This window comes from Lynx canadensis, chromosome B4 (genome assembly GCF_007474595.2).
Source record: "Lynx canadensis isolate LIC74 chromosome B4, mLynCan4.pri.v2, whole genome shotgun sequence".
In the NCBI taxonomy this organism is placed as follows: domain Eukaryota; kingdom Metazoa; phylum Chordata; class Mammalia; order Carnivora; family Felidae; genus Lynx; species Lynx canadensis.
In genome coordinates, this window is record NC_044309.1 from 43636564 (window position 1) to 43654213 (window position 17650).

Sequence of the window (17650 nt, forward strand, 5' to 3'; positions counted from 1 at the left end):
CCAAATTCCATCTCATACCTCATTTAATAAATGATGTTTTATTGAAGTACTGTTATGCCCTCTTTTTACATATTATCTATGGCTGCTTTTGAGCTAGAAAGGCAAATCTGAATTTTTGTGACAAAGATTATATGTCCTTCAAAATTTAAAATATTTACTATCTGGCTTTTTATACCAAAAAGTTTGTGGATGTTTGATTTAAAATTAGAAATTTGCCTCTAAAAATTGATTTTTATTTATTTTTATTTTTTAAAGTTTATTTTGAGAGAAAGAGAGAATATGAGCAGGGGAGGGGCAGAGAGAGAGGAAGAGGAGAGAATTACAAACAAGTTCTGTAATTCCAGCACAGAGCCTAACATGGGCTCGAACTCATGAACTGTGAGATCATGACCTGAGCTGAAATCCAGAGCCAGAAGTTTAACCAACTGAGCCACCCAGCTGCCCCACCTCTAAAAATTGCTTTAAATCCATCTCCCCAATTTTAATGAAAACTATTTTTTAACTGCTTTATGACGATCTGTTATCCAGAAGAAAGTTGTTAAATTTGCAAATATGGGTTTTTCACTTTGCAGGGGAGATACTGAGACTTGTTTATTGCCCAACATACGACATATCTTGGTGAATGTGCCATGTGCATTAAAAAATAATGAGTGTTCTGGGGTGCCTGGGTGTCTCAGTAGGTTGAACGCCCAGCTTCAGCTCAGGTCATGATCTCACCCCTGGAGAGTTGAAGCCCCGCGGAGAGTTCTGTGCTGACAGCTCAGAGCCTGGAGCCTGCTTCAGATTCTATGTCTCCCTGTCGCTCTGCTTCTCCCCCACTAGCACCCTGTGTGTGTGTGTGTCTCTCTCTCAAAAATAAATAAACATTAAAAGAAAGAAAGAAAGAAAGAAAGAAAGAAAGAAAGAAAGAAAGAAAAAGAGTGTTCTGAAATTGTTAGATGCATGGTTCTATAATTATCAGATCGAGGTGGCTGATAGTTTTGTTCAAATCTCCAATGTTTTATTGATGTTTTGACTAGCTGTTCTATCAATTATTGATAGAAGGAAAGTTGACATTATTTGTGAAGATTATTGAATTGTCTATGTTATTAAGCTCATTCATATTTAAAGTATGTAAACATGTCCTGCGCATGCCAATTTCAGGGACCAGCCTGGGTATTTTATGATGCTTATACATAGATTATGAAAAAGCATTTTCTGGCTTTCTCCTTTCTGGGATTCTCTTCTCCTTCTCCTTCTCCTTCTCCTTCTCCTTCTCTTTCTCCTTCTCCTCCTCCTCCTTCTTCTTCTTCTTTCTTCTTCTTCTTCTTCCTTCTCTCTCTGTCTCTCTCTCTCTCATAGCCACAGTTGTTTTGATTCCTTTCTGTGGCAATCATAAAAGTGGGCCTTTCAAATCTTCATCTTTAGTCATTTGATGACATCATATTTTCCCCTCTGAAATCTATCATCACATTTATACCAAAGCCACACTTCTCACAGGCTTCTCTCAGGCAATGAATGAGTTTAGAGAGATACTGAAAGAAGTGTATTCCCAGGAGATGTGGAATTTCTCTGAGAGACAACTTTGCTTTGAAGAATTCTGGTCAGGGTTGACTTGCTGTTTCATTTTTGTTTTTGTTTTTTTGTGTTTTATTTTTTTGAACTATACTACAGTCTTTAGCTTTTTTCCACTCAACTTTCCTTCCTTCTTTTCTTTACATGGTAGAATATAATGACCCTACTGTCTTTCCCTGGATCTTTCCTGTTTGTCTTTACCTGCATTTTCCCTAACAAACCTATTACATGTCTAGTATTTCCTTAGAATTTGCTTCTAAGAATTTGTTAGCCAAACTAACATACTTTCCCTGGATCTTCTAATCAGAAAAATTCTATAATTTCTATTAGGATTATCACCCATACCGGACAATCTGCTGCATGCCCAGAGACAAAACCATAATAACATTGAGAAGCTCATCTTCATGTTAGTATCTTCTCCAAGCTGCGATTTATTTCCACAGTATGATCGCCACTAATTACTCTAATAGATACTTAGCCTTTTTTTTTAAATTTAGTACAGTTCATATAATTTAATGAGCAAAAGTATGGGTCTGTATGTGTGGGAGGTGGATTGGGTAACACTAACATAATGGAAGCAGAAATGTCTAAATATTCAACCTATCACTTCTTAGACATTGAGATTCCTCTTTAGGATGGTTTTGTGTCTATTTACCCTTCATCTTTAATATCTCTGAACTTACATTCCAAGAAAAACAAAGGTGACTTTAGTTGCAAGAAACAACAAAAACTATGTGTCCATTGACTAAAACAATTAAGAATCAGTGTCTCCTGAAACAAGATAGTCAGAGGTAAGGTTTTGGTATTAAATACAATCATCTGGATGTATATAACAGGGAATTTGACCCAAGATGTCTTAAACATTATCTGGAGGTAGATTCAGAGAGGGTAATTTCAGTAGTTCAAGTATTAAGAGCAGTCTACCTGTTTTGGTATTTTTGTGGATTAGGTTGAATTATTTTCACTAATGGTCACAAGATGGCTGTATCTGTTCCAAGGATCACATACACACATAAAAGCAACCAGTGGAGACGAGGAGTGTATATTCTATAATATGAGATCTTTTGTGTATGCTGTTGGATAAAGTGTGAGTGGCCTGTCAATGAGAGAGTACAAGGATTTATAAGCATTTCTGTTTTCCTGTCTGATCAAATTCTCATACCACTCAGGTTGTTGTTAATACCATAGCTTTTGAAATAACCTTCTTTTCCACGTCTTCCTGTTTCACACTCTTCTTCCTGATTGGAGACACCTCACATTCTAGTTCTTAGCATATTTCCCCTTGAGCTATTTACACAGGTACCAGAACCTTTAGTGATCTCAAAGTTCTAGACTAGATGCTATATGTGTCTGAGAAAGTTTACTTAGATAATCTGCCCAATTCCTCTTTATTAAGGGTTGTCACATCTGAATAATTATCAAGGTATTCTAGCTGTCCCTCAATTATATTACTTACAATGGAAATAATTGTAACTATAATATAAGGTAGTTGCAAAAGTTTAATGAGTCACTACGTGTGAAACACTTAAAATAGTGCATGACTGAAAGTTGGTACTTAACAAATGTTAGCTTTTACAACTCACTGGTTTTCATAACCCACTTGCTGGCAAAGAATTGATGTTACCATGACTATTGAGACCAATTGGGATTCATCTCCTCAGTTAAATGATTGTATTTACTGATCCTTGAAATGCCTTGGCCACATGGAAGAGAGTGAATGCCTGAACAGACTCTTAATTCATATTAGAAAAGTAACAGGAAGCAATTGCCTTCTGGGTAGAAAATCATTATGACCTGCAACAATTATTAAAAAAGATTTGCTAAAAAGAAATCTTTGTTAGTGATCTTAGATTCAAGCTCTGGAACTTTATGTCCCTAGCTTACATTGATCTTAGTCTCCTAACAGGAAATTGAAAACCACAGCAGGTAACTTGAAAAAAAAAAAAAGAATTAAGTGCTATTGTCCAACACCATAGAGGTTTTCTACGATATAGAATTTAAAGAAGTGCGTGGGGAGTAGCAAGATCAGATAAAAAGGAAACAAAATAGATCCGGTGCACATCAGTGGCAAAAACTTGAAATGAAGAGGCTTAACATATCTTGTGATGCGTGTGGTAAAATCCTGGGTTGGAAATCAAAAATAGATGCGATGTGAAGATTGACTGCTCATGATGTGTAAACTTTGGGAAATAGTTCTATTCCAATAATTCATTTATTCATTCACTTATTTAACAAATATTTAATGGACAGCCACTCTATGCCCAACACCGACATAGGTACTGGAGCCACAGAACTGGACAAAACAACCATGATATCTGTGCTTTTAAGGAATGTGCAGTCTAGCAAGGACACCAGACCATTAGCAATTTAGTCTTTTTTCTTTTCTCTTGGTCATTCTAGCTAAAGGTTTAACATTTTGTTGATTACAAAACAAAAACAAAAACAAAAAAGAAAAAACACAAAAAAAGCGACCAAATCTGTGGTATTACTGATTTTCTATACTGATTGTCTATTCTCTATTTTTCTCTCAAATTTTTTATTCCCTTGCCTCTTCTTATTTTAGGTTTAGTTTGCTCCTTTATTTCTAGTTTGTTAAGGTAGAAAGCTAGGTTGTTGATTGGATTTCCTATTTTATTTTTAATTTTTTTTAACGTTTATTTATTTTTGAGACAGAGAGAGACAGAGCATGAACGGGGGAGGGTCAGAGAGAGAGGGAGACACAGAATCTGAAACAGGCTCCAGGCTCTGAGCCATCAGCACAGAGCCTGATGTGGGGCTTGAACTCACGAACCGCGAGATCATGACCTGAGCCGAAGTCGGACACTTAACCGACTGAGCCACCCAGGCGCCCCTGGATTTCCTATTTTAAATTATAGGCTATATGGCAATACATTTTCCTCTAGGAAATTCTTTCATTGCACCCTATAAGGGCTTTTTTTTTCCTTTTGATGTTGTATGTTTATTTTTGTACATATTACGGTATTTTCTAACTCATCACGTGGTTTCTTCTTTGACCCATTGTTATTTAGGAATGTGTTGTTTAGTTTATACGTATTTATGAATTTTCCAAATTTCCTTCTGTTATTAATTGCTAATTTCATCCCATTATGGTCAGACAACATACTTTATATGACTCTAGTCATTTTAAATCAATTAAGACTTGTCTTAATGTGTTTTGACCTAACATATGGTCAATATGGAGAATATGTCCCCTTGAAAATAATTCTTGTCATTAAGTGAAACGTTCTATGGATGTTTGTTAAATCTAACTGGCTTATAGTGTTGTTTAAATCTTCCACCGTCTGGTTGTTATTCTGTTTAGTCTTATTTATTACAGAAATTGAGACACTGAAATCTCCAATTTTTGTCACTGAATTAATATTTTACTGAAACATAATTGACATACAATATGATATTAGTTTCAGGAATATATCATGATTTGATATTTGTAAATATTGCAAAATGATCACCACTATACATCTAGTTAACATTTATCACCACCACACAATTATTAGTTTTCTTATGATGAGAACATTTAAGATTCACTCTCTTAGCAACTTTCAAATATACAATATAGTACTATTAATTAATCCAGCTACATTTAACATAATAACTGGTTTGTTAGGGTTTAGGTCTCCTATTTTGCTATTTGTTTTCTATGTGTCTCAGATCTTATCGTACCTCTGCTTTCCATCACTGTCTTCTTTTGCGTTAAACAGATATTTTTTAGTGTGCAATTTAATTATTTTGATTCACTTTACTGTGCATTTTCCAAGTAATTCTCTTAGTGGTTGCCCTGGGGCTTATTATTCACATCCTGACTAATGACAATCCAGTTCCAGTTAATAAAAACTTACTTTCAATAGGATCCATAAACTTTGCTCTTACATAGCTCTGGTCCCTGTCACTCCCTTTGTAATATTGTCATACAAGTTACATCGCTATGCATTACACGTCTGCACAAATTTACAAATTATACGTATATACAAATCTTTTGTTTCATGCAGTTGTCCTTTAAATCAGATAGGAGAAAATAGAATTATAATAAAAATATATTTATGCCCTGCCTTTTATATTTATCTATATAGTTACCTTTACCAATGGTCTTAATTTTTTTCATGTGAATTCAAATTGCTATCTAGTGTTTTTCATTTTAGCCTGAAGGACTCTCTTCAGTATCCTTGTGTGGCAAGTCTGATAGTAACCAATTCTCTTAGTTTCTATTTATCCGGTAATGTCTTCCTCCTCTCCTTTATTTTTGAAAGATAGTTTTTATGGATATAGAATTCTTGGTTGAAATTTCTTTTAGCACTTTGGATTTTGAATATGTCACACACTGTTTTTCTGGCCACATGTTTTCTCTTCCTTTTTTATTTCTTTTTTAATTTTTTTAATGTTTATTCATTTTTGAGAGACAAAGAGAGACAGAGCATGAGCAGGGGAGAGGCAGAGAGAGAGGGAAACACAGAATCTGAAGCAGGCTCCAGGTTCTGAGCTGTCAGCACAGAGCCCGACATGGGGCTAGAACCCACGAACTGCAAAATCATGACCTGAGCCAAAGTCGGACACTTAACTGACTGAAGCACCCAGGCACCCCTGGCCTCCATGTTTTCTAGTGAGAAACCAGCTAATCAACATTCTTTTATTTCTTTAAATATGTTTGCTTTTGTCCTTTGAAAATATTTAAAACATCTGATCTAAAGTGTTTGCCCTTAATCTCTGCTTTCACAGAGCCTTAAGTTTAGTCAGATGGAAGAATTTAGGGTCTTCTCGGGTCTTTCTTGGGTGTCTTCACAACCCTACACATGTGTACAGAATTCTATGTTTTTAGCAATATGTTTGACCTTTCCAAGACCCTCTATACCCCAAATTTCACTCATAACTTTTTGTCAATCTTTCCTTTGCCCTAACTCTTACTGCCACCTCAGTCAGCAACAATGTTCAGCAACTGAGTTCAATGGTTTTTGACAAATGCCCCTGGAGAATATCTGCTTTCACTAAGCAAGCTCTGTTTGATGATTGCAAGTCAAATAAAGACATGCCCTATAGGCAGGAATTTCCAAAAAAATGCCTGATAGTTCAAAGAATGACTACTCTGAAAGTTTTCTTTTGAGGACTTCCAAATTCTTCCTGTCCCCTCTGGTTCCTGTTAGGCTACTATTTTCTCCAGCTATTGTAGTTGAAAGACTGTTGGTTTTCAAGATTACTCTGAGGCTGAGAAGAAAGAGATGGGAAAAGAACAAATCAAAACACCCCAAATATCGCTGTTCTTTATGAGATTCATCTATTTCCTTGAGTAAATTATTTTAGATTTTTGTCACTCTTTGGTTAATTCCCAGCATCTTGAAAAAATTGGTATTGGTAACAAATTTTGTTATTGGTCTTGTTGATTTTGTGAGGGGATAGCTTTCTGTAGGTCTCAATGCCACCCTCCCTGCTGATATCTGGCCAGACAAATTAAACAAATAATTATGATAAAATATGCTTAGTATTTTGATAGGAAAAAATTTTAAAAAGCTATAGAAGCATATATTGGGGAATGTGCTTTAGTATCAATGTAGCTCTATGAAAAAATTAACATTAATATGAAAAGTAAAAAAATGAGCAGAAAGCTTCCAGGTGAATAAGGCAGGAGAAAGCCTTTTTATTATCATTATTTAAAAAAAATTATTTATTTATTTTTGAGAGAGAAAAAGTGTAAGTGGGGAGGAGCAGGGAGAGAGAGAGAGAGGGAGAGAGAATCGCAAGTATGCTCCACACTGTTAGTGCAGACCCCAATGTGGGACTCAAACCCACAAACTGTGAGATCATGACCTGAGCTGAAGTTGGACACTTAACTGACCAAGCCACCCAGGCATCCTAAAAACTTTTTAGATAGGGGCAGCTGGTACAAGTCTCATAGATGAGAGGAAGGATGGTCCAGTCAAGGAACTGACAAAAATTCAGGAAGCTGGATGAGAGCAGGACTCAAGAGTGAAGCAAGAAACAAAGAACAAAATAAATACTGCTAAATAATCTAGAATCATTCTAACCGTAGTGGGAAGTCTCTAACATGCTATAAACCAGTGACTGAGATCAGATATTCATTTTTAGAAGTATCATTCAGGCAGGCTAACTAATACAGTGTGGTTGGAGTGAGCTGTTACCATAGAGAGATTATTATATTCAAGACTAGTGCAGTGGCAGTAGAAATGAAGGAATGTCATGGAATTAAAGACCTGTTGATAAAAGTAGTCTGATAGATTGGATGAGAGAATTTAAGGAGAGAAGGTACAGAGTCAGAGTCAGGAGCCATCCCCATGTTTTGATTCACAGGGCAGTATTCCTTAAATAGAGTCGAGAATGAAGGTTCAACAAGGACTTTAATAGATATTTGGAAATAGACATCTTACTAAAGTCATACCTTTCTGTACTCACTCTAAATGTACATGGACTAAATGCTCCAACAAAAATGATAATACGGTAGCAGAATTGATAAGCAAACAGGACTCATCTGTACACTACTTACAAGAGAGTCATTTTCGACCTGAAGACACCTGAAGATTGAAAGTAAGGGGATGGAGAAACACCTGTCATGCTAGTGGTCATCCAAAGAAAGCTGGAGTAACCATACGTATATCAGACTAACTAGATTTTCAAACAAAGACTGTAACAAGAGATGAAGAAGGGCATTGTATCATCATTAAGAGGTCTATCCACCAAGAAGATCTAACAGTTGTAAATATTTATGCCCCCTAGGTGGAATACCCAAATATATAAATCAATTAATCACAAACATAAAGAAACTCACTGATAATAATATCATTATAGTAGGGGACTTCAACACCCCCCTTGCAGCAAAGGACAGATCATCTAAGCAGAAAATCAACAAGGAAAAAAGGGCTTTGAAGGACACACTGGGCCAGATGGACTTAACAGATATATTCAGAACATTTCATCTAAAGCAGCAGAATACACATTCTTCTCAAGTGCACATGGAATGTTCTCCATAACAGATCACATACTGGGTCAAAAATCAGCCCTCAATAAGTATAAAAAGACTGAGATAATATCTTGCACACTTTCAGACCACAACACTATGAAACTCAAAATCAACCACGAGAAAAAATGTCGAAAGACCAGGAATACTTGGATATTAAAGAACATCCTACTAAAGAATGAATGGGTTAAGCAAGAAGTTAGGAAATTTAAGAGTACATAGAAAGCCAATGAAAATGAAAACACGACAGCCCAAAACGTCTGGGATATCACAAAGGTGGTCATAAGAGGGAAGTATATAGCAATCCAGGCCTTTCTAAAGAAAGAAGTAAGGTCTCAAATACACAACCTAATTTTACACCTAAAAGAGCTGGAAAAAGAACAGCAAAAAAAGCTCAAAACTGGCAAAAGAAGGCAAATAATGAAGATTAGAGAAGAAATCAGTGATAGAGAAATAAAAAAAAAAAACAGTAGAACAGATCAATGAAACTAGGATCTGGTTCTTTGAAAGAATTAATAAAATTGATAAACTGCTAGCCAGACTGATCAAAAAGTAGAAGGAAAGGACCCAGATAAATAAAACCGTAAATGAAAGAGGAGATCACAACCAACACTGCAGAAGTACATACAAAAATAATAATATGAACAATGATATGCCAACAAATTGGGCAATCTGGAAGAAATGTACAAAATCCTAGAAACATATAAACTATCAAAATGGAAACAGGAAGTAATCGAAAATTTGAACAGACCCGTAACCAGTAAAGAAATTGAATCAGTAGTCACAAATCTCCCTAGAAACAAGAGTCCAGGGCCGGATGGCTTTCCAGGGGAATTCTACCAAACATTTATAGAAGAGTTAACACCTATTCTTTTGAGGCTGTTCCAAAAAATAGAAATGGAAGGAAAACTTCCAAACTCATTCTAAGAGTCCAGCATTACCTTGATTCCAAAACCAGACAAAAAAGGAGAAACCACTAAACCACTAAAAAGGAGAACTACAGACAGATTTCCCTGATGAACAGGGACACAAAATTTCTCTACAAGATACCAGCCAAGTGGATCCAACAATACATTAAAAGAATTATTCACCATGATCAAATGGGATTTATTCATGGGATGCAGAACTGGTTCAATATCTGCAAATCAAACAATGTGATACATCACATCAATAAAAGAAAGGATAAGAATAGCATGATCCTCTCAATAGATGCAGAAAAAGCATTTGACAAAATACAGCATTCGTTCCTGATAAAAACACTCAAGAAAGTAGGGATAGAAGGACCATAACTTAACATCATAAAGGCTATATACAAAAGACCCACAGCTAATATCATCAATGGCGAAAACCTGAGAGCTTTCCCCCTAAAGTCAGGAACATGACAGGGATGTCCACTGTTATTCAACATAGTGTTGGAAGTCCTAGCCTCAGCAATCAGACAACAAAAAGAAGTAAAAGTCATCCAAATTGGCAAGGAGGAAGTCAAACTTTCACTATTTGCAGACATGATACTCTACATGGAAAACCCAAAAGACTCCACCAAAACACCGCTAGAATTGTTACATGACTTCAGAAAAGTTGCAGGGTACAAAATCAATATACAGAAGTTGGTTGCATTTCTATACATAGGTAATGAAGCAGCAGAAAGAGAAATCAAGGAATCGGTCCCATTTACAGTTGCACCAAAAACTATAAAATACTAGGAATAAACCTAACCAAAGAGGTGAAAAATCTATACACTGAAATCTACAGAAAGCTTGTGAAAGAAATTGAAGAAGACACAAAGAAATGGAAAAACATTCCATGCTCATGGATTGGAAAAAAAAATATTGTTAAAATGTTGATACTACCCAAAGCAATCTACATATTCAATGCAATCCCTATCAAAATAACACCAGAATTTTTCACAGAGCTATAACAAACAATCCAAAAATTTGTATGGGACCACAAAACCCCCAAATAGCCAAATAATGTTGAAAAAGAAAACGAAAGCTGGAGGCATCACAATTCTGGACTTCAGGACATATTACAAAGTTGTAATCATCAAGACAGTATGGTACTGACACAGAAACAGACGCATAGAATAGATCAAGGGAACAGAAGAGAAAACCCAGAAACGGACCCACATACATATGGCTAACTAATCTTTGACAAAGCAGAAAAAAATATCCAGTTGAAAAAAGACATTGTCTTCAGCAAATGGTGTTGGGAGAAACTGGACAGCAACATGCAGAAGAATGAACCTGGGCTACTTTCTTACACCATACACAAAAATAAACTCAAAATGGGTGAAAGACCTAAACATAATACAGGAAGCCATCAAAATCCTAGAGGAGTAAAAAGGCAACAACCTCTTTGACCTCAGCCATAGAAACTTCTTAGACATGTCTCCTGCGGCAATGGAAACAAAAACAAAAATGAACTACCAGGACCTCATCAAGATAAAATCTTCTGCACAGCAAAGGAAATGATCAGCAGAACTAAAAGGCAACAGAATGGGAGAAGATATTCACAAATGACATAAGTGATAAAGGGTTAGTATCAAAAATCTATAAATAACTTAATCGAGCTGGTGTAATCACTCTGGAAAACAGTATGGAGGTTCCTCAGAAAATTGAAAATACAACTACCCTATGACCCAGCAATTGTGCTACTAGGTGTTTATCCAAAGGATATAAAAATGCTAATTGAAAGGGGCACAGGCTCCCCAATGTTTATAGCAGCCCTATTGACAATAGTCAAAGTATGGAAAGAGCCCAAATGTCCATCAACAGGTGAATGGATGAAGAAGAAGTGACACACACACACACACACACACACACACACACACTGGAATATTACTCAGCCATGAAAAAGAATGAAATCTTGCTATTTGTAACAACATGGATGGAACTAGAGTGTATTACGCTAAGCGAAATAAGAGAAAGACACATATGATTTAACTCATATATAGAATTTAAGAAACAAAACAAGAATGTATGGGAAAGGAAGCAAAAATAATATAAAAACAGAGAGGGAGACAAAAGGTAACAGACTCTTAAATACAGAAAACAAACTGAGGGTTGCTCGCGGGGTGTTGGTGGGTGGGTGAGCTAAATGGTTGATGGGCGTGAAGGAGGACCCTTGTTGGGTTGAGCACTGAATATTATATGCAAGTGATGAATCACTGAATTGTACTCTTGACAATTATTATGACACTATATATGAAATCATTATTACACTATGTATGCTAACTAACTTGGATTTTAATTTAAAAAAACAAAAGAAAAGAAAAGGAAAGGGCAAGGGCCTGTCTTCTCTAACTTCTGGTTTAGAAAGTGACTTTTCATCCACAGTGAATGCAGTGGTGTATTTTCATTCTGGACTGAGGCACTCATTCCCTCCGCCGCCCAGGAGTTGGCAACTGAAGGCTTTAGCTGAACCTCTGTGGTATGACTTTCAGTCAAAGGGCCCCACCTTCTCAAAGTCATACCCTCTGTCAGGACCGACTGAAGCGAATGACCGGTTCATGTGAGACTACAGATGCTTGGACCTCCCACCTTATGCCGGGACAAATTGAAAGGGGCCTCTCGGCTCCAGAGTTCCCTGTGGTGCCCGCTAAAGCTTTTGTTGGGACTGAATCACAGTTCAAAGGTTTCCTCTGCCCAGACAGAGGTTTTGATTTTGAAACACCTCCCTAATTAACACCCTGCATGCACACCCCTATCTGAGAGTCTGGCTCTTGAGGAACATTACCTACACCACAATCAGAAGAAATAGCAGGAACATATCCTCGCAAAAAAGTAGAGTTCCATCCTTGATCTATTAATTTTTTGAATGATGCATGCAATCTTTACTCCTTAGGAGCTAGTACTACAAAGGAATGAGCAAATGTAGAATTTTTCTGCAGCCCCTATCTTGACAACAGCCGCTTTTCCAACTCCCTCCTTGACTGTGACATTTTGGAGGGATAATTACAACGAACATTTTGGCTCTTCAGTAAACACATGGAAATGAATCTTTTGCATGAAACCTATCATATTTGCAGAAGCCACAAAAATTACTCCTACGAAAGGAAAGCGAAAATGGGTCTGTTTACTGAGATCAGAGTGTGTAGGTTCATATTTCATCTTATCAGCAGTTGCATTTGCCCATTTTTAAGTAGTCACTTTAAACAGGGGAACGGTATACTCTGGCTGACAACCTCCTAAGACCATATTATGTGAGCCAAATATTTTTACAAAGATACAGAAAGGAAGAGGATATGAAGACATAATTTATCAGTATGACTATCATAGCTGAGACTATTTTCATTGACCACATGAGTGATTGATTAAAATGGTAGGTATACCGAATTGAATGTGATTGAATGGTAACGTCAATGAGTACCCAGTATCCACAAGTACAACAAAGCAGATCCAATATTAATTTAATGAATAAAATAGGAAGCATCTTTATTTGTCCAGGCTTTCAACTCCGAAGCACTAGTGTCCTAAGCTTCTCAATAAAAAACAGACAAGTAAGCACCGTAAGCGGAAAAGATGAGTGCCATGATTCCTGCCCTGGAGGTCTACAGTCTAATTTTAGATTATAAGCCTCATATAGAAATCATTTTACCTGTAAAAACGTAATTGTAAAATGATATAATTACACAATATGGTAAAAGGGAGAGATCTAATAATAAGCCTTGCTAGGGGACCGCAGGATAAACTAGTTGTACATAATGAATTTAACAATCTTAGTTTCAGTGTTGAAAGTTTTTCAACCGGCCAGATTTTAGGAAAGCCTACCTTTCTCTTTTCATTAAAGTCTTAGAATTCATTTGCAGCTAAGTAAGGATGTAACGCCCCACATCTGTTTCCTTTACACGTTTCTTTTGATTTGACCACAAAAACTACGTAATTTATGGGAAGTCAATTTAACTTACTTACTTAGAAACAAGAAGTTACAAAATTTCAGGGGTATTTTTTAGGGGTACTGGAAGTTTATAACTTTATTTTGGGTTTAAGAAAAATAATTATTTAATTAAGGTCATGGTTTATGGCTTTTTTTTTTTTTTGGAGGGAGAGAGAGAGGGTGTGAAAATAATTATTTAATTAAGGTCATAGTTTATAACTTATTTTTGGGGGGAGGGAGAGAGAGAGGGTGCGAGTGAATGAGGGGCAGAGAGAGAGAGAGAAGAGAGAAGTGGGGATCACCCAAAGCAGGGCTCATGCTCACCCAAGCTCACCCAATGTGGGACTCACACTTAACAACTGAGCCACCCAGGCGCCCTGTTCTTATTAGTATAAGAGAACCCTGATACAAAATGTATGTCAAACTAGCAAATAACTGAATTAATTTTAAAGAAGATAAAAAATGAGAACATTACCAAAGAGTATACATATAGAACCCCATGTACCTTAAAATTCAGCGGAGCAAAAAATTTCAAGTGGACTGGGATTGCAAAATTCTTTTTGTGACAGCAGGATCGCCTGTGCATCATGTCAGTAGTGAAATCAGTGTCTCCTGTCATAGCTATGTGACTTGACTAATATCATGTGGCTACTCCTTTGCAATTAAATCCACTTTTCTGTTATACTATAGCCAAATAGCACCTGAATAGATCCATTTAGTTGAGGCATAGCATAAAAGCATGTTGAAATGCTTCATTGTGAAGATATATACAATTCTGAACAAGTTTTTATTGCATTCCAACTTACACTGTATCTGTCAGCAAATGACCCTCATGTTGCCAAACCAATGACTGATTCTCTGTTCTTATCTGCTTAACCCATCGGCAGGTGATGACCTTGTAGATTTTCTCTTTCTCTTCCTTCCTCCCTTACCCCTCTCTCTCTAGCCTCTCCTTCTCTCCCCAACCCCATCTCTTTCTTTCTTCCTCTCCCTCATTTTCCTCTATTTGGCTTGCATAAAACTTTCCAAGTCACTGACAATCCCTTCTATTTCTTCTTCAGAACTCTTTCTACCTTCTTTCATTTCCTTACATCCACTCTCCACATCGACTTCTTAGGTGACCCCATCTAGCCCCTTGGCATTAATATTATCCATATTCTTATAACCTATATATTTTTAGCCATGATCTCTTTGCTACATTCCATACTTATCTATCAACTGTATATTCACTCTCTCTGCTTCAATGTCAGATAGACACCATGAACTTAAAATGTTCAAAACTAATATTGAAATTTTGCCTTTCGTACCAAATTATTCTCTAGTTTTTCATATCTCAATGGTGTTTTCATCCTAGTAACTGAGCCTAAAAAATACTCAGTCATTTCTGTCTCTTTTCCTTTTCTTTTTTTAAAAACTAATTATTTATTTTGAGAGAGAGAGAGAGAGAGAGAGAGAGAGTGAACAAGAGGGAACAAGTGAGGGGCAAGAAAGAGGGAGAGAGAGAATCCCAAGCAAGCTCCACACTGCCAGTACAGAGCCTGATACAGGGCTCGACCTCACGGACCATGAGATCATGACCTGAGCCTAAATCAGGAGCCGGATGCTTAACTGACTGAGCCATCGAGGCTCTCTGCTCCTCTTTTCTTTTTCGTAAACTCTACATTGAACCTATCTATGAGTTTTTGGGTCCTTCTTCCATACATACAGAATCCATCCGCAGTTCTGTCACTGCACTGTCACTCTGGCCTGTCACTGTAATAAGGTTTTAATTGGGATCTTTCTGTTTCTGCCCTTGCAGAAATTGCAAAGCAATTCCTTATTTTTATACCTTTTTTTATGCTCTATTTTTCTTCAGGGCACTTGCTCACCATCCGAATTGCTTTGCATTTTTTTTTTTTTTTTTTTTTACTTTATTTCATTCTTATTGCCACCTCCCGCCATTTGAATGTAAGCAGCATGACATTAACAGTTTTGTTATATCCACTGGAACGTTGACGGGCAGACAATTGGCGTTCAAACAGTATTTGTTGAGTTAATGAATAAATCAATGTGTGTGTAGGGTAGGAAGCGACGAAGCGAGTCTATCGCAGTGGTCCTACTAGAAAAACCGTTCATAAAGGACTTCCTTGAATCGTGCGGGAGATTTCTTCCAGGCTTTGCATTTGGACTACAGGAGTGCCCAGGAAAGAATCAGGCACTTCTGAGGTACTGTGCAGATACCAACGCCAAGAAATAATATGCAGAGCCTTATAACTTTGGGGCACCAAGAATTCTTTGGGTTGTACCCTGCTTTGAAAGGTACAGGACATGGTAGTTCTCAAGAGCTTCATTTCCAATGGTTCATTTATATACCCAGCTTGAGCTTGCTGAAAAGTCTCCTGCTCTTCCCCTTCCCCCCCGGCCCAGACAGATGAAATTGGTAGTATCTTGGGAGGGAGTCTAGCCTGAACAATCAAAATGTTTCCTAGAGTTTGTATCATATTGATTCTTCTGGCATCGGTTAACCACCAAACATTTATCATGATTTAAATTTGCATTCTCAAGACTTTCCATGTCTTGTCCAAAAGAGAATAATGGAGAGTCACGGGACAGTGGTATATAGACCACCGAGATACTGTGAAGATGAATCCATTGGACTTTACATGGCTTTTAGGCAGATCTACCTGACCAAAAATGTTGTCTTCACATTCCGTCTTATCATTCAAAAATTTAAAATTCAGCTGAAACCCAGATGGTGATTGTTTTTTAGTTTATGAAAACCTGACTCTACCGCTGTTAATCTTCCCATGTGAAATTTGTGTAAAAGTTCTTGGTTTCATATTGACTTTCTTGGGTTTTTTTTTTTTAATTAGTCATATTTGTAACTATAATAAGTGGTTTTCTATGTGATCTGATTTGACAGTGGAGGATTTATGTAGATTGCTCTTTTCCTAAGCCTGCATCGAAATTTCACACTCACTGGTGAGATTTCTTTTGTTAATTTCCTCCAATAAGTATTTCCATATATATATAAGTAGTCCAGAATTATATCTCAATTCACTGGGTTAGTCCTAATTTTTATATCTTTTTAAACAAACAAACAAGCAAAGAATAGACTAATCCCAGGATACTGAATAAATTAAAACTAGACATAGGTTTGTTTTATTTTTTCACTGCTCCTTCGATCTCAGTTCAAAACAATATAAAACATTCAAATAGTATCTGGACTGGCTGGTTTCAGACCTCGGCTAATAAATTTTCTTTCTTCTTTTGCAAAAATGTTCCACCACACTTTTTGGGTTCGTGGAACTAAATGTTTCAGTTTACAATTAGGCCACTGTTTCAAAAAGCAGGGGGTGGGGAGTGGGTGGGGCAAGTAATCAGTCTTTTGACTATTCTTATATCATGAGCAAAAGTCATCGACTGTAATGAGATGAGCTCTCATGCTAACTTCATTATTTAACTTGAGCTGTGTTAAAAGTTCATGTTCCACTGTTTTCTCGGTAGAATATGACACAGGAAGTCAACATCAGTTAGGACAATGACTTCTCAGAAAAATTTTTAAAATTATATATTTTTATTTATTGCAATTTTTGACATGTTACTTTTTAACAAAAGTTTACACAGATCTTAGTGTGTCTTACTTTGAACACATAATTCAGTAGTTCCACTTTTTAATCCTTATGGAAAGAAAGAATATTAATTAGTTTTACAGGATTGTTAGAGCCTCAGGGCCTGTTGAAGGGTATTTGACATAGAGTGTCCAAAGCAGGTTGGCATTGAGAGTATTTCATCTTGAACTTTTGTAAGTTGTTTCTACTCAGTATTCTCAAGAGGAAATACCTTTAGAAAGCAATAAAATTTGTTTATTTGTGGCATATATATTTCTCATGTAATAAATTTGAAAAAAAGAAACACTAATTTCATTACTGGTTACAGAGAAGTTGTCTTCATTAATGAAATTACCAATCAATAGCATAGATGTTTACTATTTTTAGATGTTACTATTCTCATAACTTGAAATGCATATTCAGATATCTCATGCAGTATTTACTAATACAGAAAACTCCTAAACTTAAATTACTTTATTTTATTTTAATAATTTATGTTTTTGGTTGGGGAAGTTATTCCTAAAAAACTAAATTTTATTTATTTATTTTTTAAAATTTATTTATTTATTTATTTATTTATTTATTTATTTATTTTCAGAGAGACAAAGAGAGAGCATGAAGGAGAGGGAAAGAGAGAGAGGGAAAGAGAGAA

The 17650-nt window shown here is 36.3% G+C and overlaps 1 long non-coding RNA gene across 1 annotated transcript in view; it reads left to right on the forward strand.

Moving 5' to 3' along the window:
- LOC115518253 overlaps positions 1-17636 on the forward strand; it is a 32598-nt gene extending 14962 nt beyond the window's left edge. The window contains exon 4 of the long non-coding RNA XR_003970204.1: positions 17597-17636. This is a non-coding gene — a long non-coding RNA (uncharacterized LOC115518253). The remainder of the gene's footprint in view (positions 1-17596) is intronic.
- The last annotated feature ends 14 nt before the right edge of the window (positions 17637-17650 follow it).